The sequence below is a fragment of the Durio zibethinus genome, unplaced genomic scaffold (genome assembly GCF_047325235.1).
Source record: "Durio zibethinus cultivar Kanyao isolate XHJ-2024 unplaced genomic scaffold, ASM4732523v1 HiC_scaffold_150, whole genome shotgun sequence".
NCBI classification, from domain to species: domain Eukaryota; kingdom Viridiplantae; phylum Streptophyta; class Magnoliopsida; order Malvales; family Malvaceae; genus Durio; species Durio zibethinus.
In genome coordinates, this window is record NW_028322773.1 from 27,501 (window position 1) to 50,086 (window position 22,586).

Below are 22,586 nucleotides of genomic sequence, written 5' to 3' on the forward strand. Positions count from 1 at the left end.
TTAGAAAGGATATAATGAAATTCTTTGATTGGTTTTTCCCAGAGAGAGAGAAATGATCTGACCGATGGGTCCAACAAAAACAAACAATTACACAATTAACAATTCCAATTAAATTAATATTTTTTAATATTTAAAGATTCAAATTGAATATGAATAAAAAATCTAATTTAATAATTTTAATGGTAAGGTAATTTAATTAAATGGATTTAATAGAATAAGAATAGAATTTAATAGTAATAGAATTTTCTAATTTCTAATTAGAATTTCTAATCCGAAAATAATAAATAAACAGAGAGCTCTTGTTCTTATTCGAAACGCCTCGTGATCTTTAACCAATTCTGCGCTTCAATATAATTACCAGGAGATAAGCGCTATAGCCTGTTTCCAATACTCAGCGGCTTGATCGAACCAAGCCTCCGCTATTTCAGAATCCCCCTGTCGAATGGCCTGTTCTCCCCGGTCGGAATAGGCGGGTCAATTCCTTCCCTTAGAACCGTACTTGAGAGTTTCCTACCTCATACGGCTCGGCAGTCAATTCTTTTGGTGTCCCATTTTTTTACCCTACCATATATCCAATTGAATGAGATTTCTCATAGATCCTATCGATTTGTCTCGGGTTAACCAAAAGAGGTTAATTACATGAGTTTCAAACTTTAATTTGGATTAAATTAATAATGAGTTTTATCTTTTCTCCCACCTTCAGAAAAATAAAGCATAGGCGTTTCGGGATTATCGTCCGTTAGATTTTTCTGAAAGGTAACTATCTCGGTTTCATATCATATATAAATTTATATAGAATCCTTGAAAAAGACTTCTTCCTCATAAAAAAGACTTACTGTCTTTGGGATCTGATGCTACACCGCTGCTCAATAACTTAGGGGATCGGCTCTATTACATAAGTTGATTCCTAATTTTTATCTCATATCATGACATAAATAAGCAGTTCTTATTTATTTTTATTGTATCGGCCCAAAACCTCGCTAATTGATCTTTACGGTGCTTCCTCTATCAATTAGATCCTTTATCCATAGAATAAAGTATCTAGGCATATATATTTCTTCATATTTTGACTTCTATGAAGTTTCTTTTTTTTTTTTCTTTTTTTGTTACAGCTGATAAAAATCGTTTTTTGGACGATGCAATATGTAGAAAGCCTATTTTATTTACTAGCGTATTTATTTACTAGCGTATTTGCTCTTTCTTTCCTTTTTTTTTTTATTTCTATAGTGGAGATAGTCGCACGTAATGACAGATCACAGCCATATTATTAAAAGCTTGTGGTAAGAACGGGTTTCGTTCTAGTGCTCGAAAATAATATTCTAAAGCTTTTGTATGTTCTCCGTTACTTGTGTGGATAAGGCCTATGTTATAGAGTATATAACTTCGATCATAGGGATCAATTTCTAGTCGCATAGCTTCATAATAATTCTGTAAGGCTTCCGCATAATTTCCTTCGGATTGAGCCGACATCCGTTACGGTCGTCATTCGATTCAACGAATTCTCCGTTCCAAAACCGTACGTGAGATTTTCACCTCATACGGCTCCTCCTTTATGTGCATAATGAGAATAATCCATGGAATTAAAAAAAAGGTCGAAATATTGTCATTATGAACTGAGCGGGGCTAATGTTTTTACAAGAAATCTCTAGCCAACCCTCTTGCAAAAGATCTTTTCTTACCATCAAGCGTGTTCGTACTAGATAAATAAAGTAAACTCCAACAATTTCTTTGTTCTCAACGCTCCTTAATTTCCAGGAATTAGTCACTTCAACAATCTTCGATGGTTATATGGGTATCCAAAGTACGAACAAGATGGATGTTTGTTGTCCCAACCATTTCTCTTAGTTCCGATCCCGATAAGGAAAGGGAATCCTTTATAACAATAACAAAGTTTTCGTGTTGTTGATTCCTAGATGTAGTGCTTCTTCCTCTATGCCGCCTATTGGTACTAGTGTAGTAGGGTTGACCCACAATACAGACCCATAGGTGTAACCTTTCGCTCAATACTCGAATCAACAATTGAAGCATCTGAGGTTGCATTAATCGGGGATACACGACAGAAGGAATTGCTTTATTTATAAACTTCACCTTCAACAAGCGTAGATTTCTTTTTTTTTTTCAATAGTCTTTTTTTTTTTTTTTCTATTCCGAATCATGTGTCTTTTTCCTAAGACTAAGAGCGGTAAAATAAAAATAAAAAAAAAAATATATATAAAATAATTAAAATATATAAAATAATTATAATTATATAATAATAATCAAATCGCACCATCTCTGTAATAAGTAAATGCCTCTTTTTCTCCTGAAGTTGTCGGAATTATTCGTAATAAGATATTGGCTACGATTGAAAAGGTCTTATCAATAAAATTTCCATTTATCCGCGATCTAGGCATAGGTAGCAATCCATTCTATAACTCTTTTCATTACCCCTTCGTGAGAAAAAAAAAAGGATCTCACAAACAAAGGAAGCGTACAGTACGAAATAACATAAAAGCAGACCCATTCCATAAAAAAAAAAAAAAAAAAGATATAGCCCTCTACTTTACTTCAATTTTTTTGGCAGGAATCAAGAAAAAAAAAAAAAAAGAAATATTTGAATCCTATTTTATTTCATCCAAATTTATTAGTATAAGAATTTATTAGTATAAGAATAAAATATAAAAAGAAAAAAGAATTATTACGATTTCATCGAAGTTGAAGAATCAAAAAATTTATCCTACGGATTAGGATAGATTAGCAAAATTAGAGAAGTTTTGATTAAATTATGATAAAAAGAGGAAAAATAATCGAATAATCGTTCTATGATGAAAATAAAATAACTGCCCTTTTTTGTGTTTTGTGCATAGCAGGTATACAACATATAATCAAATATAAAAATCCCTTAGAGGATTTATGAATTTGTAATAGATTTACAGAGTAAGAGGTTGTTGTTGAGAGATCTAAAACTGGAAAAGAATTTTAGAATTCTTATAGAAATGGGGAATTAGAGTCTAAAGAGAATTATGAACTAAAAATATCCATTAAGCATAGTCTAAAAAAAAAAAACCAATCGATTGATTTGATTCGTTTCAATTCATTGATTTAATCCAGTCCGGTAGAAATATCAGAAAAAAGATGGGAGTGCCTTTTTCGCAAACATGAATAGATATATATGGTATATGTTTATCGTATTATATTATTTATTTTTAACAGCCCCCTCACAAAAAAATTTCTTCGAGTCGGGAGGCTAAAGAAAAAGTGCTGAAAAAAGTGATGAAAAGTTTTCTATTTTTATAGCTAGTTTTCTAGTTAGAATTGATATTGTTCGTACCTCTCGAACAATCTAATATGAATAACTCGCTATTCGCTCGGGTTATCGGCCATAATAATTATGTAGGAGAGATGGCCGAGTGGTTCAAGGCGTAGCATTGGAACTGCTATGTAGACTTTTGTTTACCGAGGGTTCGAATCCCTCTCTTTCCGCACCTTCACCTAATTCGCCAATGTAACTGACTACAATGTATCAAATCAAATAAGAACAGATACTAAAGAGTTAGACCCTTCTTTGATATAGATTCTCTATTCCCAATTTCTTTTTAATACGGAATACGTAAAATAGCGTACAGGGGATGAAAATCTACCTACGGATCTATCATACATGAATAGGAGAAAAATAAAATTTCCGAATCAAATCCCTTACCCTGTCTTCCTTTACTTAACCTTAACTCAGGTGAAAAGGGAGCAGAACCCTTGTTTTGTTATTTTAGTTAGGTTTAAGTCTGACGAGAATAATATTCTACGACAAGCAATTCATTTATTTTCAAACCGACCCATTTCCTATCTATTATTTGATTGACTAATCCTTTATATTGTAATGTGTGAAGGGTCAAATGCTTTGGTAATTCCTCATGGGTGGATGAATCAAGATAATTTTGAATCAGAGTTCTAGATTTTTGTTCATCCCTCGCTGAAATAATATCTCGGGGTTTGCAGCGATAACTTGGTATATCTACTGTACGACCATTAACTAAAATATGTCTATGGTTAACTAATTGGCGGGCTTGAGGAATAGTTGAAGCCATACCTAATCGAAAAAGGATGTTATCCAAACGCATTTCAAGTAATTGTAGTAAAACCTGACCTGTTGACCCTTTTGCTTTTCTGGCAATACGAACGTATTTAAGTAATTGTCGTTCTGTAAGGCCATAATGAAAACGCAATTTTTGTTTTTCTTCTAAACGAATACGATATTGAGATTTTTTACCGGAGCGCGATCGGTTTCTAAGATCGCTTCCGGCTCTAGGACTTTTACTAGTTAGTCCCGGTAAAGCCCCCAGACGGCGTATTTTTTTGAAACGAGGCCCTCGGTAACGCGACATAAAGACTCCTTATTAATTTGAATTTTATTGAAATTTCATAAACCTAAATTAAAACTGAACTAAATGAAGCGAAATCGACTGAAGGATTGTACTACAAATATTAATGAGATGAATTGGATCAATATCCATACTTTTTTGTATTGTATATAATGTATATTGTATATAATGTATACAAAAAATAGAAATTAAAATAAAATATATATAATATATAAATATATTAAATATAAAATATATATTAAATATAAAATATAAAAATTAAAATCTAAAAATTAAACCAAAAAAAGTTTCCTTTTTTTTTTTCTTGATTTATTCTGCAAAGATCTAACTCCTCCAATTTTATTCCTAATTGAAAGTTTCTACGACATAATAAACGGATCGTTGACCTTTGGAAAGAAAAGGGGAAAAAGCTTTTTCAATGTTCTTTGATTTCAAAAAAACATTATCAATCATGTAAAAAAGTAAAAAAGCAAACAAATAGAGAAAGCCGGCTATCGGAATCGAACCGATGACCATCGCATTACAAATGCGATGCTCTAACCTCTGAGCTAAGCGGGCTCAAATAATAGAAATTTTGTATCCATAGGAATTCAGCAAACTATTACGATCTTATCTATTAACTATCTATTAGTTATTCATAATTACTATGAATTATTAATATGAATTATAGACTAGAATTTAGAAAAACTAGAATTTTAAATTTTAAATGCCATATTTATGCCATACATAATTTATGCCATATTTAATATAATCATATTTAATATAATGATATATAATAATATATAATAATATATAATAATGGTAGATTCAATCTAATATTCAATCTAATATTGATAGAATATAATAATTAAGAATAGAATAATATAATTCTATTTGATTATATTTTAATCATTCTATTTGATTATATTTTAATCATATTAAAAATGATATTTTAATTTAATCATATTTTAATTTAATCATATTAATATTTAATAACATTATATTTAATAATATTAAATTATAATAATATTATTATAATTTAATTCTAATTTTATTATAATTATAAAAATTATAAAAATAAATTATAAATATATTTATAATTTTTATAATTATTTATTATTTATCTCTATATTATATATTTTTATTTTATATTTATTTTATTATATGTTATCTTTATTCTATTAGTCTATTCTATTTAGTATTCTATTCTATTTAGTATTATATTCTATTTAGTATTATATATATAATTTAGTATTATATATATATTAGTATAATATTAGTATACTAAGTATAATATTACTATATTTTTTATTTTATATTTTTAGTATTTTTTAGTATATTTTTAGTATATTTTACATTTAAATTATATATAATTTTTTTTTTTTATATAGATATAGATATAGATTTAATTTAATAGATAGATTTAATTTTAATATAGATAGATAGATTTAATATAGATTTAATTTATTTATATTTAATATTTATTTATATTTAATATAGATTTAATATATATTTAATTTATTTATATTTAGTTTAGAATTATAAATAGAGTCTAATAATTAGATAATTATAGTGAAAATATTTTTATGCATTTATATATAATTTATATTTATATATAATTTATATATATATTATCATTATATAAATGATACGTTATAAGTCTAAATAATTAGAATGAAACTTTGTTTTTTAGACTAACTAATTCGAATTATCTTCGAAGTCGAAATAGAAATGAATGGAATAATTAGTTCTAGCTATTATGCTATTATACTAGAAAATAAATAATTAATAATGAATAAATTTTAAAATGAATAAATTTTAATAATGAATAAATTCAATTTTCATTTTTATTTTTATTTTTTTAGTTATCTTATTATGGTTATATAGGATAGTCTAATAAAAGAATAAGAATAAAAATAAAATTAAAGAAAAAAGAAAAGATGCAACCCATAGAAATGAAATCCAGATCATAATGAGAGATGAGAGACTCCTTTCTTTTGTTTTCATTCATAAAGGCGGAAGCTAAGACGAAAAAAAAAAAAAAAATCGACCGTTCGAGTAAATTGCCTGAGAAAACTGAGAGTAAGGGGGGCATATATATGTTATGGAATATCCATCTATATTGAATTGCGAATACAGAAATGATAAAATATTTTCTGATTGGACCAAATAAATACGGGTCTCCGATAGAGACGAAAGAAGATAAACAAACAAGAAATAAAATAGGTAAAGACCCTTCGATATAAGAATCAGTATCTATATCTACTAAATTCAATACTAAATTCAACGGTTTTCGCATAAAAAGAAAGAAAATAAATAAATGAAAGAAAGGGGAAAGGAAGGGAAGGAGAAAGGGGGAAGGAAGTGCATCCTAATGAGATCCTAATCTCAAGACACAAAGGGGATATGGCGAAATTGGTAGACGCTACGGACTTAATTGGATTGGATTGAGCCTTGGTATGGAAACCTACTAAGTGATAACTTTCAAATTCAGAGAAACCCCGGAATGAAAAATGGGCAATCCTGAGCCAAATCCTATTATTTTACGAAAATAAACAAAGGTTCAACAAGCGAGAATAATAAAAAAGGGATAGGTGCAGAGACTCAATGGAAGCTATTCTAACAAATGGGGTTGACTGTTGGTAAAGGAATCCTTATATCGAAACTCCAGAAAGGATGCAAGATATACCTATATAAAATATAAAATAAATAGGTATACTAATGAAAAACCAAAAAAGACGACTCGAACCCGTATTTTTTTTATTTATATGCAAAATCAATTTATATGAAAAATAAAAAGAATTGTTGTGAATCGATTCCAAGTTGAAGAAAGAATCGAATAGAATATTCATTAATCAAATCATTCACTCCATAGTCTGATAAATCTTTTGAAAAACTGATTAATCGGACGAGAATAAAGATAGAGTCCCGTTCTACATGTCAATATCAATACCGACAACAATGAAATTTATAGTAAGAGGAAAATCCGTCGACTTTAAAAATCGTGAGGGTTCAAGTCCCTCTATCCCCAACCCCAAAAAGCCCGTTTGCTATCTATTTATTTTATCCTACCCTTTTTGTTAGTGGTTCAAAGTTCCTTATGTTTCTCATTCATCCTATTCTTTTCCATTTTACAAGCGTATCCTAGCAGAATTTTGTTCTCTTATCACAAGTCTTGTGATATGATATATTGTGATATATATATGATATACGTACAAATCAACACCCTTGAGCAAGGAATACCTATTTGAATGATTCATAATCCATATCATTACTCATACTGAAATTTACAAAGTCTTCCTTTTAAAGATCCAAGAAATTCCCCTTTTAATTTAATACTTTTTCGTTTTTTTTTTTGTTTTCATTTTTAAGTGACATAGACCCAAGTCATCTAGTATTATGAGGATAATGCGTCGGTAATGGTCGGGATAGCTCAGTTGGTAGAGCAGAGGACTGAAAATCCTCGTGTCACCAGTTCAAATCTGGTTCTCGGCGTATGATTAATTTGTATGAGTATCTACTCTACAAATTAATTGATATAGATCGACATAATACATACTTATCTAGCTAGCTATCTGGAAGTAAACCCTCTCTTTATTTATTTTTTTTTTTTTTTTTGTTTCTATTTTTTAGATGAGCAAAGAGTCTATTATAATTATAATGTAGTAAAAAAAATAAATAATGTAGTAAAAGAAAAAAATTTCATTATCTTTCCTCTTCTTTTTTATTTGTTCACGCTGTGGCTCCTCACATTCAAAAAGAATGTTAATACTTCATACATATTTAATTAAAAAAAAAGATTAAAATAGTTGGTTGAAAGGCCCAACCAAAAGTCTGGTCTAGAGGAGTTCAAGGATAGAAATAACCAAGACTCATCTCAGCTACAGTACAAATAGAATCCGATTCCCTTTCATTTATTTATTTGTATTCTCTTTCATATTCCATTTCTTCATTCCTTTCTATGTGACTCTCTAGAGTTCATCTAAGTGATGTGCGCGATACAAAGTTCACGGTATAGAACCCTTGTTGTTCATCCTATTGTCTCGGCTCGTCCGAAATAAAATAAAAAGGTATCTTCAAAAATCGAGAATTTCAATGATGTATTGTCTTTTATTTCTTTTTATTTATTAGCCTATCCATAAGAATACGAATGAAACCTCAATTCCTCCGTTTGAGCTAGAAGAGAATGTACAAATATTCCTTGAATATTTGAAGTTGTAATTAGTTTCTTATCATTCAATGAGCGTCTTGTATTTCATAAAAATTGGGGGCAATGTAATCCTTACGTAAAGGCCACCCTATCCAACTTTCGGGCATTAAGATACGTTTCAGTCGTGGATGATTCTCATAAGAGATTCCCAACATGTCATAAGATTCTCGTTCTTGAAAATCCGCACTTTTCCAAACCCAGAAAACAGACGGAATTCTAGGGTTACTCCTTGGAGCAAATACTTTTATACATACTTCTTCCGGTTGATCTACACCATACTCTATTCTCGTAAGATGATACACACTGGCTAACAGTCCGCCTGGTGCTACATCATAAGCACATTGGGAACGTAGATAATTGTAACCATATACATATAAAATAACAGCAATGGAATGCCAATCCTCGGGCTTTATTTGTAAAGTCTCTATTCCTTGGTAATCGAAGCCCAAAGATCTATGAACTAGCCCGTGTTTGACTAGCCAAACAGACAAACGGCCCTGCATCTTTTTTATCTCTCCCGCACTTTTCTTTTTTATTTGTAATTTGTATAAGATAAGTATTTCACATTTACGATGAAATCGAATTTATGAAGATTAATTCGTTGTTTGTTATTCTGTTTCTGAATCCTACCTAATTCACTAATTCGTGGGAAGATATTGAACTTTTGTAGTTGAAAAATGTTTCAGGAGGAATCTCTGAAGTAGATGGTGGTTGATAGAGTAATCCTTGATTATAATTTCCAGTATGAGTACTGCGTACAAGACAAAACTTGTGATTGGTAGTAAAACACCGATCCCCCTGTTGAGATCTAATTCGATCTTCATAGATTTCGCGAGATATTTTCTTACGAAGTTTTGTTATAGCATCTATAACTGCCTCGGGTTTAGGGGGACAGCCCGGCAAATAGACATCCACAGGAATTAGCTTATCGACTCCCCGAACAGTACTATAAGAATCAGTACTGAACATCCCTCCTGTAATTGTACACGCGCCCATAGCAATAACATATTTAGGTTCGGGCATTTGTTCATATAATCTCACTAAAGAGGGAGCCATTTTCATTGTTACTGTTCCAGCTGTTAAAATTAGGTCCGCTTGTCTAGGACTCGATCTTGGGACCAGCCCATAACGATCAAAGTCGAATCGTGAGCCTATTAATGAAGCAAATTCAATGAAGCAACAACTGGTACCATAAAGAAGCGGCCATAAACTGGAGAGTCTTGACCAATTTGAAAGATCATTTAATGTAGTTGAAATAACTGAGTTTTGGGTTGTTCGATCAAGTAAGGGAAATTCAATGGAATTCATACTCAATGTTATTATTATTTTTACTTTTTTCTTTCTTTTTATTATCTGAATATTCAGGAACTAAGACCATTCCAATGCTCCTTTTCGCCATGCATAAACTGAACCAACAATTAGGATAAGCACGAAAATTAAAGCTTCTATGAATACGGGTACCCCCAATACATCGAAACTCATTGCCCATGGATAAAGAAAAACCGTTTCAACATCAAAAACAACAAAAACTAGAGCAAACATATAATAACGGATTCGAAATTGTAACCAAGCATCGCCCATTGGTTCTATACCCGATTCATAACTAGAAAGTTTTTCTGGACCCTTTCTAATCGGGGCTAAAACTCCAGAAATTAGAAATGCCAAAATAGGAATAGCACTTGATATTATTAGAAATGCCCAGAAAATATCATATTCGTAAAGCAGAAACATAGACGAACTCCTATGAATGTGAAAAATAGACCGGATTAGTCGATTCGACCTGGAATTCATTGTCAAGTCATCCACAACTGTTTGTTTAGTCAAACCAACAATTCAGTTTGATCGAATCGTCTAGTTTCGTTTGTTTGCTGTTGCGTTTTAAGATTTATTGATTGGAATTAATCCTATTTACATTTCACTTATTTCGATTTAATTTCGATATAGTACTAATTTGTATTCGATATAGTACTAATTTGTATAGTAATAGTATAAATAGATATTTATACTATTACATTTATACTATTACATAGATATTTATACTATTACTATATAGTATAGTAGAATACTATACAAATCCAAAACAAGTAAAACTTTTTTGTTTTCACTTCATTTCGTATTTTTCTAAATAAAAGGAATTCTAATATATAACTAATATCTAATATGTATTAGAAATAAAAAAAAAAAAAAAAAACCTTTTCTCTTTTCTATTATCTTATTATCTATTATATATATAGAATATATATAGAATATAGAATAAATTTATATATATATTATATAGTATATTATATAGTTATATATAGAATATAGAATAAATTTATATATAGTTATATATAGAATACATTTTTTATTTTCTATCTATATTTTATAGATATTATATCTTTTTATAGATATTATCTATATATATATTATCTATATATATATATTTAATATATATTATATATATTTATGAGATTCTGTTGAAATGCGCTTTTGTTTTCAGTTTCTGAGCGATCTCCCTGTGAGCGAGCTTATGGGAATGATTTTAACCAAGCAACTGGAAGCGACCAGTTCCAATCAACAAAGAATACAATAATTAGGAAAAAAACTATACAACTTTTTTTATTTGTATTTGGATATTCTTTATTGTTTTAGTTTGCTTTAGTTTTAAGAATATTATTTTCATTTCATTTTTATTAATTTAATAAATATTTTTTTATTAATTTAATAAATATTTTAAATTAATAAAATATAAAAATTAATAAAATATAAAAATTAATAAAATATAAAAATTAATAAAATATAAAATAAAAATATAAAATATAGGGCTATACGGACTCGAACCGTAGACCTTCTCGGTAAAACAGATCGAACTGATTATTATCAAAATGATTCGACCTATTTCAAAGACCCAACATGCATTTTTTTGCATTGGGCTCTTTCATTAACTGATAGAAATATCAGTTAGTCTACCATATATATATTTTTTCTCTTAGAAAAAAAAGGAAGATGGTTCCATGTGCTCTGATTCATTACTGATACAGGAGCACTACCAAAGTGTTTCAAAGAAGGGAAAGTTTATCTTGACGTAGGTCTGCTTCTGGCCTAGATCAACCTAAGTTAAATGAAGTCTCTATCATCCTGATTAAAAAATCAAAGATGAAACTTCATACACCTTAAGATTCATAGGACGAAAAGAGAATTTTTGAGGTCCTTATACTCATTATGCCTAGCATTGAATAGACTGGGTATTCGCCCTATCAATATCTCAAATCAATGATAGGTTCGATTCGGATCCTGCTCCTGCCTAAACGGCACCCGAATCGAACCAAACCATTTGTCAGGCTATTGTTCTCTTGTTTTGTTCCTTCAAAGTAATGGAGTAAGACATCGATTTCTCAAAAGGATCAATTTTTTTTGATTGCATGATAGACTCCCCTGAAAAACATTGGCGCGCGTGTAAACGAGGTGCTCTACCTAACTGAGCTATAGCCCTTGTGTTTGTGATACATATTTTATCATATTATTTAGATAATTTCTTGTCAAGATGAATATTACATGATCCAACATCATAATCATACCTTTTTGGTCGGTTTGATTGGTATTGCTTAGAAGTAATATCGGATTTATAATCCATCGATGTGATAGGTCCCTTTTCTTTCTCTTTATGATTCCTTATGATAATAAATGACCTACTTAACTCAGTGGTTAGAGTATTGCTTTCATACGGCGGGAGTCATTGGTTCAAATCCAATAGTAGGTAGAACTTATTAGATACCATTGATCCCGGTGTCTAATAAGTTTTTCTACCCACCTTCTTTTATTGATTTTCTATCTTTTTCATCCTATTCTATTTCCGTTTTCAATTTTCAAATTTTTCGTTAGATCAAATTTCACTATTTCACTTTTGATTGTATTTGATTCTATTTAATCAGCAGAATAAAAATGGGATGTAGAAACGAAAGTTCTGTTTATACGGAAATTCTTTCGATTAACCAACTAGTTACGAAATCGCGTTGATAGCCTTTACTCGTGTCCTAGCCCATCTGAGAGCTAGATTTGCCTCAATTGTTTGCCTCTTGCCTTCAGCTTTCCTCAAGTTAGCTTCCGCTATTTCAAGAGCTTGCTGAGCTTCTTGTGGATCAATGTCACTACCCTTTTCCGCATCCTTTCCAAAAATAGTGATTTCATTATTGACTATTCTAGCAAAACCACCCATCAGAGCCATCGTTAACCATTGGTCGTTAAGGCGTATTCTCAAAATACCTATATCTACAACTGTGGCAATAGGCGCGTGATTTGGTAATACGCCAATTTGTCCGCTATTAGTAGATAAAATGATTTCTTTCACTTCTGAATCCCAAACAATTCGATTATGGGTGAGTACGCAAAGATTTAAGGTCATTTATTCAATTTGCTCTCCATTTCTAAGTTCGTAGCCTTCGCAGTAGCTTCATCGATGTTACCTACCAAATAAAAGGCCTGTTCAGGAAGACCGTCTAATTCTCCGGAAAGGATCAATTGAAATCCTCTAATTGTTTCTGCTAGGCCAACATATTTCCCCGGGGAACCAGTAAATACTTCCGCTACGAAAAAGGGTTGTGATAAGAAACGCTCAATTTTTCGCGCTCTTGCTACGGTTAAGCGATCCTCTTCGGACACTTCGTCCAACCCCAGGATAGCTATAATGTCCTGAAGTTCTTTGTAACGTTGTAAGGTTTGCTTAACCCTTTGCGCAGTTTCATAATGTTCCTTTCCAACGATTCGAGGTTGGAGCATAGTTGACGTTGAGTCTAAAGGATCTACCGCTGGATAGATACCTTTGGCAGCTAATCCTCTTGATAGTACGGTAGTAGCATCTAAATGCGCAAATGTTGTGGCAGGGGCAGGGTCGGTCAAATCATCCGCGGGTACATAAACTGCTTGAATAGAAGTTATGGATCCCTCCTTGGTAGAAGTAATTCTTTCTTGTAAAGAACCCATTTCGGTACTAAGGGTGGGTTGATAACCCACAGCGGAAGGCATTCTACCCAATAAGGCAGATACTTCGGATCCCGCTTGGACAAAACGGAAGATATTGTCTATAAATAGAAGTACGTTTTGTTTATTAACATCTCGGAAATATTCCGCCATAGTTAGGGCAGTCAACCCAACTCTCATACGAGCTCCTGGCGGTTCATTCATCTGACCGTAGACTAAAGCCACTTTTGATTCCGCAAGATTTTGTTCATTAATTACTCCAGATTCTTTCATTTCCATGTAAAGATCATTTCCTTCACGAGTACGTTCACCTACTCCGCCAAATACGGATACACCCCCATGAGCTTTGGCAATGTTGTTGATCAATTCCATAATGAGTACTGTTTTACCTACCCCAGCTCCCCCAAATAGTCCGATTTTTCCTCCACGACGATAAGGAGCTAAAAGATCGACTACTTTAATTCCTGTTTCAAAAATAGATAATTTTGTATCTAATTGTATGAAAGCGGGCGCAGGTTTATGAATAGGGGATGTTGTGCGAGTATCTACAGGACCTAAATTATCAACGGGCTCCCCAAGCACGTTAAAAATTCGTCCTAGGGTCGCTCCGCCGACTGGAACACTTAGAGGAGCTCCCGTGTTAATCACTTCCATTCCTCTCATTAGACCATCTGTAGCGCTCATAGCTACAGCTCTAACTCGATTGTTTCCTAATAATTGCTGTACCTCACAAGTTACATTAATTTGTTGACCGATGGTATCTCGACCCTTAACTACCAAAGCGTTGTAAATATTAGGCATCTTGCCCGGGGGAAAGGCTACATCCAGTACTGGACCGATGATTTGAGAAATACGTCCCAGATTTTCTTTTTCAAGCGTGGAAACTCCAGGAACAGAAGTAGTAGGATTTATTCTCATAATAAAATAAAGTGAAATATGTCAATTTTTTTTTTCGAAAATTTTCTAATAAAAAAAATCTTCGACAGCAAGTTGATCGGTTAATTCAATAAGAAATGGGGATTAGCACTCGATTTCGTTGGTACCATCCAATTGAATGCAATTCAATTGGATTGTTTCCTTATTCAATGAAGGAATTTTTAAGTTCAACCAACCTATTTGCAAAATATCAAGTGGATAAATAAATAACAATTTTGAGAGAGTCTTTCATTTGTCTATCATTGTCTTTCATTTGTCTATCATTATAGGCAATACCATCCATATTATCTATGGAATTCGAACCCGAACTCTATTTACGATTCCTTATTTCTATCTCATTAGCCCTTATTTCATTTCGTATTTTATTTTAGCATATCGATTTTTTTTTACGTCCAACCTATCCCCCCTTTTTCCATCTATATTCCTTTTTTTTCATTTCATAAACGAATTACGCATATTTTCACATCTAGGATTTACATATACAACATATATTACTGTCAAGAGTGAATTTCTTATTCTTTCTTATTTCTTATTATTGAATTTATATTATTTCTTATTTTATATTATTTCTTATTATCTTATTATCTTATTATTGATTATTATTGACTATTGACTTATTATTGAATTTATATTATTATAGTATTATCTTATTATTGACTATTGACTTATTATTGAATTTATATATTTTATATTTAATTTATATATTTTATATATATATTTTATATTTATAATTCTAATTATAATTATATATTTATAATATTTCTATTTCATTTATTTCATTTTCATTTCGATTCAAAAAAAAAGTAAGGAATTCTAAACTTGAAAAACACGGATTGGGTTGCGCCATACATATGAAAGAATATAGAATATGAAAGAATATAGAATAATGATGTATTTGGCGAATCAAATACCATGGTCTAATAAGGAACCTTTCGGATTAGTTGATAATTTTTTGAAAGATTTCTTCGAAAAGGTTTCATTAACTCCTAATTTATGCCGAGCAGACCTTGTTGTTGCGAAAATTTTCAATTCATGAGTTGTAGGGAGGGGCTTATGTCACCACAAACAGAGACTAAAGCAAGTGTTGGATTCAAAGCTGGTGTTAAAGAGTATAAATTGACTTATTATACTCCTGAATATGAAGTCAAAGATACTGATATCTTGGCAGCCTTCCGAGTAACTCCTCAACCCGGAGTTCCGCCCGAGGAAGCAGGGGCAGCAGTAGCTGCTGAATCTTCTACTGGTACATGGACAACCGTGTGGACCGATGGGCTTACCAGCCTTGATCGTTACAAAGGGCGATGCTACCACATTGAGCCCGTTGCTGGAGAAGAAAATCAATATATATGTTATGTAGCTTACACCTTAGACCTTTTTGAAGAAGGTTCTGTTACTAACATGTTTACTTCCATTGTGGGTAATGTATTTGGGTTCAAAGCCCTGCGCGCTCTACGTCTAGAGGATCTGCGAATCCCTCCTTCTTATACTAAAACTTTCCAAGGCCCGCCTCATGGCATCCAGGTTGAAAGAGATAAATTGAACAAGTACGGTCGCCCCCTATTAGGATGTACTATTAAACCTAAATTGGGGTTATCCGCTAAGAACTACGGTAGAGCAGTTTATGAATGTCTACGTGGTGGACTTGATTTTACCAAAGATGATGAGAATGTGAACTCCCAACCATTTATGCGTTGGAGAGACCGTTTCTTATTTTGTGCCGAAGCAATTTTTAAAGCACAGGCTGAAACAGGTGAAATCAAAGGGCATTACTTGAATGCTACTGCGGGTACATGTGAAGAAATGATTAAAAGGGCCATATTTGCCAGAGAATTGGGAGCTCCCATCGTAATGCATGACTACTTAACAGGTGGGTTCACTGCAAATACTAGCTTGGCTCATTATTGCCGAGATAATGGTCTACTTCTTCACATCCATCGCGCAATGCACGCAGTTATTGATAGACAGAAGAATCATGGTATGCACTTTCGTGTACTAGCTAAAGCTTTACGTCTGTCTGGTGGAGATCATATTCACGCTGGTACAGTAGTAGGTAAACTTGAAGGAGAAAGGGACATAACTTTGGGCTTTGTTGATTTACTACGTGATGATTTTATTGAAAAAGATCGAAGCCGTGGTATTTATTTCACTCAAGATTGGGTTTCTATACCAGGTGTTCTGCCCGTAGCTTCGGGGGGTATTCACGTTTGGCATATGCCTGCTTTGACCGAGATCTTTGGAGATGATTCCGTACTACAATTCGGTGGAGGAACTTTAGGACACCCTTGGGGAAATGCACCGGGTGCCGTAGCTAATCGAGTAGCTTTAGAAGCATGTGTAAAAGCTCGTAATGAGGGACGTGACCTTGCCCGCCAGGGTAATGAAATTATCCGCGAGGCTGGCAAATGGAGTATGGAACTAGCTGCTGCTTGTGAAGTATGGAAGGAGATCAAATTTGAATTCGAAGCAATGGATACTTTAGATAAATAAAATTTGAATTCGAAGCAATGGATACTTTGTAATCCAGTAATTACTGTTGGTTTGTTGAATTGCAATTAAACTCGGCCCAATCTTTTACTAAAAGGATTGAGCCGATCCTAAAGATTGGTGTATTCTTTTCTATCCTATTCGTTCCGTGTTGGAATAGAAACTTATTGTATTAGTAGACGAGATTTTATTGTATTAGTAGACGATATTTTACGAAAAAGGTTCTTGATAGGAGAAAAATTTCTTTTTTCAATTTTTTCAGTGCGAATTTTACACAACATAGGGAAATCGCTATTTCTAATTGAAAATTTATATTTATAATTGAAAAGAAAAAAGTAAAGTATCATATATCATATATAATGAACTGATACTCCAGGTTCTCACAAACGAGAATCCTTTACTTCAATATTCACTCATTATTAGTTTAATGATTGTATCCATTATGCGTATTCCGATAGGAAATAAATGATTTTTTTTTTTTCATCAAATGACTATTCATCTATTATACTTTACATCTAAATAGAGGCAAGAAAACTCTATGGAAAAATTATGGTTCAATTTTATCTTGTCTAAGGGGGAATTAGAATACAGATGTGGGCTAAGTAAATCAATGGATAGCCTTGGTCCTATTGAAAATACTAGTGTAAACGAAGACCCGGTTAGAAATGATATGGATAAAAACATTCATGGTTGTAGTGACAGCTCTAGTTATTACAGTAAGGTTGATCATTTAGTTGGCGTCAAAGACATTCGGAATTTCATTTCTGATGACACCCGAATTAGGGTTTTAATTAGGGATAGTAATCAGGATAATGATAGTAATCAGGATAATTATTCTCTATATTTTAATAGTGAAAATCAAATTTTTGAGATTGACAATGACGATCCCCACTATGATTTTAACTTGTATGATACTAACTATAGTTGGAATAATCACATTAAGAGTTGTATTAACTCTTATCTTCGTTCTCAAACCTGTATTGATAGTTCCATTTTAAGTGGTAGTGACAATTACAATGATAGTTATATTTATAATTGCATTTGTGGTTACATTTGTGTTGAAGGTGGAAATAGTAGTGAAGACAATGGTTTAACTCTAAAAGAAAGTTGCGCAAATGGTAATGATTTAACTCTAAAAGAAAGTTGCGCAAATGGTAATGATTTAACTCTAAAAGAAAGTTGCGCAAATGGTAATGATTTAACTCTAAAAGAAAGTTGCGCAAATGGTAATGATTTAACTCTAAAAGAAAGTTGCGCAAATGGTAATGATTTAACTCTAAAAGAAAGTTGCGCAAATGGTAATGATTTAACTCTAAAAGAAAGTTGCGCAAATGGTAATGATTTAGAAAGGCCTAAAGATTTCAAGCATTTGTGGGTTCTATGCGAAAATGAAGATTGTTATGGATTAAATTATAAGAAATTTCTTAAGCCAAAAATGAATATTTGTGAATACTGTGGATATCATTTGAAAATGAGTAGTTCAGATAGAATCGAACTTTCGATTGATCCAGGTACTTGGGATCCTATGGATGAAGACATGATCTCTCTGGATCCCATTGAATTTCAGTATGACGAAGATGGTATTGATTATGATCCATTTCAGTCTGACGAAGATGGTATTGATTATGATCCATTTCAGTCTGACGAAGATGGTTCTGACGAAGCTGACGAAGATGGTTCTGACGAAGCTGACGAAGATGGTTCTGACGAAGCTGACGAAGATGGTTCTGACGAAGCTGACGAAGATGGTTCTGACGAAGCTGACGAAGATGGTTCTGACGAAGCTGACGAAGATGGTTCTGACGAAGATGGTATTGATTATGATCCATTTCAGTCTGACCAAGAAGAGCCTTATATGGATGGTATTGATTCTGATCCATTTCAGTATGACGAAGATAAAGTTCAGTATGACGAAGATAAAGTTCAGTATGACAAAGATAAAGTTCAGTTTGACAAAGATAAAGTTCAGTATGACAAAGATAAAGTTCAGTTTAACAAAGATAAAGATGGTATTAATTATGATCCATTTCAGTTTAACAAAGATAAAGATGGTCTTGATTCTGATCCATTTCAGTATGACGAAGATAAAGTTCAGTATGACAAAGATAAAGTTCAGTTTGACAAAGATAAAGTTCAGTTTGACAAAGATAAAGTTCAGTTTGACAAAGATAAAGATAAAGATGGTATTGATTATGATCCATTTCAGTTTGACAAAGATAAAGATGGTATTGATTCTGATCCATTTCAGTATGACGAAGATGGTATTGATTCTTATCCGTTTGAGTATGACGAAGATGGTATTGATTCTGATCCGTTTGAGTATGACGAAGAGCCCTATAAAGATCGTCTTGATTCTTATCAAAGAGAGACAGGATTAACTGAGGCTATTCAAACAGGTACGGGTCAACTAAACGGTATTCCTATAGCAATCGGGGTTATGGATTTTCAGTTTATGGGGGGTAGTATGGGATCCGCAGTAGGCGAGAAAATCACCCGTTTGATCGAATATGCTACCAATAATTTTTTGCCTCTTATTCTAGTGTGTGCTTCCGGAGGAGCACGCATGCAAGAAGGAAGTTTGAGCTTGATGCAAATGGCTAAAATATCTTCTGCTTTATATGATTATCAATCAAATAAAAAGTTATTTTATGTATCAATTCTTACATCTCCTACTACTGGTGGAGTGACCGCGAGTTTTGGTATGTTGGGGGATATCATTATTGCTGAACCCAATGCCTATATTGCATTTGCGGGTAAAAGAGTAATTGAGCAAACATTGAATATAACAGTACCTGAAGGTTCACAGGAGGCTGAATATTTATTCCATAAGGGTTTATTCGATCCAATCGTACCACGTAATCCTTTAAAGGGTGTTCTGAGTGAGTTATTTCAGTTCCACGGTTTTTTTCCTTTGAATCAAAATTCAATCAAGTAGAGTCTTAAGTTAAATTATTTTCTTTGTAGTGAAAAGGCAGTTAGTTAGTTTATCAGAATCAAAGTCAAAGCCCGCATAATGGGCTTTGACTTTGTGACATAAAATGGAATTGTCGAAAAACGAATTTTATCTTGCTCTATTGCGTATGTTTATATAATTCAAATATAGAAAAAATATAAATATAGAGTTTTGCATCTTTCTATATCTCCCGAGAATTCTATTTTTACTAAAAATCCCTGTTCTTGGATCGGATTCTAACGAATCGAATCTTTCGACAATTTGTAATAAACTCTTTCTCAATTTGTAATAAACTCTTTCTTTATTAAATTCAAATTAGAAATTAAAATTAGAAGACAAGAACAATAGAATAATAATAATAAGAAAAGTAGGAATAAAGTAAGATAATAAAGAAAGTGGATTATCTTATCATACACCTATTTTATTTCATTTAGAAAGATGGGCAAGTCCCTTTATTTAATTCTACATTCCTTGCACTTATTAGATAAGATATATATATTAGATATATATACTCGCTTAGATATACTTAGTATTTAGATATACTTAGTATTTAGATATACTTAGTATAATATTTAGATATACTTAGTATTTAGATATACTTAGTATAATATTTAGATATACTTAGTATTTCGATATACTTAGTATAATATTTAGATATACTTAGTATAATATACGAATTATAATATAATTATTATAAGATATATTTATAACTAACTTTATAACTAACAATATAACAATAACAGGTACGAATATTAAATTGAGGTACCCATTTTATGACAATTCCCTCTATTTTTGTGCCTTTAGTAGGCCTAGTATTTCCGGCAATTGCAATGGCTTCTTTATCTTTGTATGTTCAAAAAACTAAGATTTTTTAGATTCGATGGGGCCAAGGCCAAGACCAAATCTTATCTATTTTTTTTTTCACGACTTAGATGCCACGGATATCTATTTAGTAGAATATTGTATAACATCCATCCGGCTTCCCCGAACATAAATGAAAAAGCTCCTCTTATGCATACGTAAACATGATATAGGGGTAAATGAATTATAGCAAGTGGATCGGTACCGGACGAATGTATGAAATTAAAGTCTATATATCTAGTAGATCTGTATAGGGGATCATATAAAGGGGATGATTTTAGATCTAAGCAATTTGATGAATTACTTCTAAAAGTTCATATCAAAATAGCACTAGTTGATGAGAGTTACTTCGGAAACAAAAAAAGTAAAGTCAAATTTTTTTGCTTATTTTCTCAATTCCAATAAAATGCAACTGGATCTAGTATGTATGAGTTGGCGATCAGAATCTATATGGATAGAATTTATAGTGGGGTCTCGAAAAACAAGCAATTTCTGCTGGGCCTTTATTCTTTTTTTTGGTTCATTAGGGTTTTTATTAGTTGGAACTTCTAGTTATCTTGGTAGGAATTTGATATCTTTATTTCCGTCTCAGCAAATAGTTTTTTTTCCACAAGGAATCGTGATGTCTTTCTATGGGATCGCGGGTCTCTTTATTAGTTCCTATTTGTGGTGCACGATTTTTTGGAATGTAGGTAGTGGTTATGATCGATTCGATAGAAAAGAGGGAATAGTATGTATTTTTCGTTGGGGTTTTCCTGGAAAAAATCGTCGCATCTTTCTACGATTCCTTATGAAAGATATTCAGTCCATCAGAATAGAAGTTAAAGAGGGTATTTATGCTCGGCGTGTCCTTTATATGGAAATCAGAGGCCAGGGGGCCGTTCCCTTGACTCGTACTGATGAGAATTTGACTCCACGAGAAATTGAGCAAAAAGCTGCTGAATTGGCCTATTTTTTGCGTGTACCGATTGAAGTCTTTTGAAATGAATTGCAGAATAAATGCTTTCTCGGCAGGAGGAAAAAACTCAAGACAAGAAGCCTCTTTTTTCTATAGCAGAACTAAACTGAAGTTTCTTAAGAATGCCCACTCGAACCAAAGAAGACGTATACGGAAGAGTCATAACATAAAACAAAACTGTTTTTTTTTTTTTGTCCACAAAAATTGTTTTTTATGCGTCTGTAAATGTAAAACCACTCAACTTAATTCAGTAACAAAACAAGCAAGAAATCGAAATAATGGATTCATCTCATATATCAAAGTATTTCGAAATATTTAACTTTTTATTTTCAATATTTGGAGTTGATACGTTAGATACAGATAGATTATATCTTGTAAATTTTCTCTACTTTCCTTTTGTCAATCAGCCCCTCCCCTTTTATCCTTTCTTTTGTGCTCCTTAAGAACTAAACAAGTAGATTTCTTTCTTATAACATAATGATAAATGTAATGATAACTTTTCTGTCTTTTTTTGTCACTCATTTTTGATCATCATAATATTTTTCATAATTTTTTTTTTTTCAATTATTCCCGGACTCTAGACTATATACAGTCTAGATAACCCGCGAAAATTTTTCGACATATTTGATTGATATCTTGATATAGACAGGGAGCTCCTTCGTCTCAAAATCTGAATAGAATAATCTTTATTATTTGAAGCGGTTCTTTCGGGCAGTTATCGAAAGAGGGCAATTGCTTCGAATTTGATCAATTGAGATATCTGGAAACAATAATATATATATATATTTCATTCGAACATTCGAATTCAAAGTGGATTCTTATTTTCTATTTCTGTACTCTTTTTAGATTCAAGGACTAAGCACTGAATCAAAAAAAAAAAAAACAGAGAATAGA

General features: G+C 32.0%; 3 non-coding genes across 3 annotated transcripts; 2 read left to right on the forward strand and 1 right to left on the reverse strand.

Annotated features, from left to right (window-relative positions):
• Positions 1 to 3,375: 3,375 nt before the first annotated feature.
• TRNAS-GGA (transfer RNA serine (anticodon GGA)) lies at positions 3,376 to 3,462 on the forward strand. Its single transcript has one exon. It is a non-coding gene; the product is annotated as a tRNA-Ser (tRNA).
• Positions 3,463 to 4,840: 1,378 nt separating this feature from the next.
• TRNAT-UGU (transfer RNA threonine (anticodon UGU)) lies at positions 4,841 to 4,913 on the reverse strand. Its single transcript has one exon. It is a non-coding gene; the product is annotated as a tRNA-Thr (tRNA).
• A 2,843-nt stretch (positions 4,914 to 7,756) lies between these two features.
• Positions 7,757 to 7,829, forward strand: TRNAF-GAA (transfer RNA phenylalanine (anticodon GAA)). Its single transcript has one exon. It is a non-coding gene; the product is annotated as a tRNA-Phe (tRNA).
• Positions 7,830 to 22,586: the final 14,757 nt, after the last annotated feature.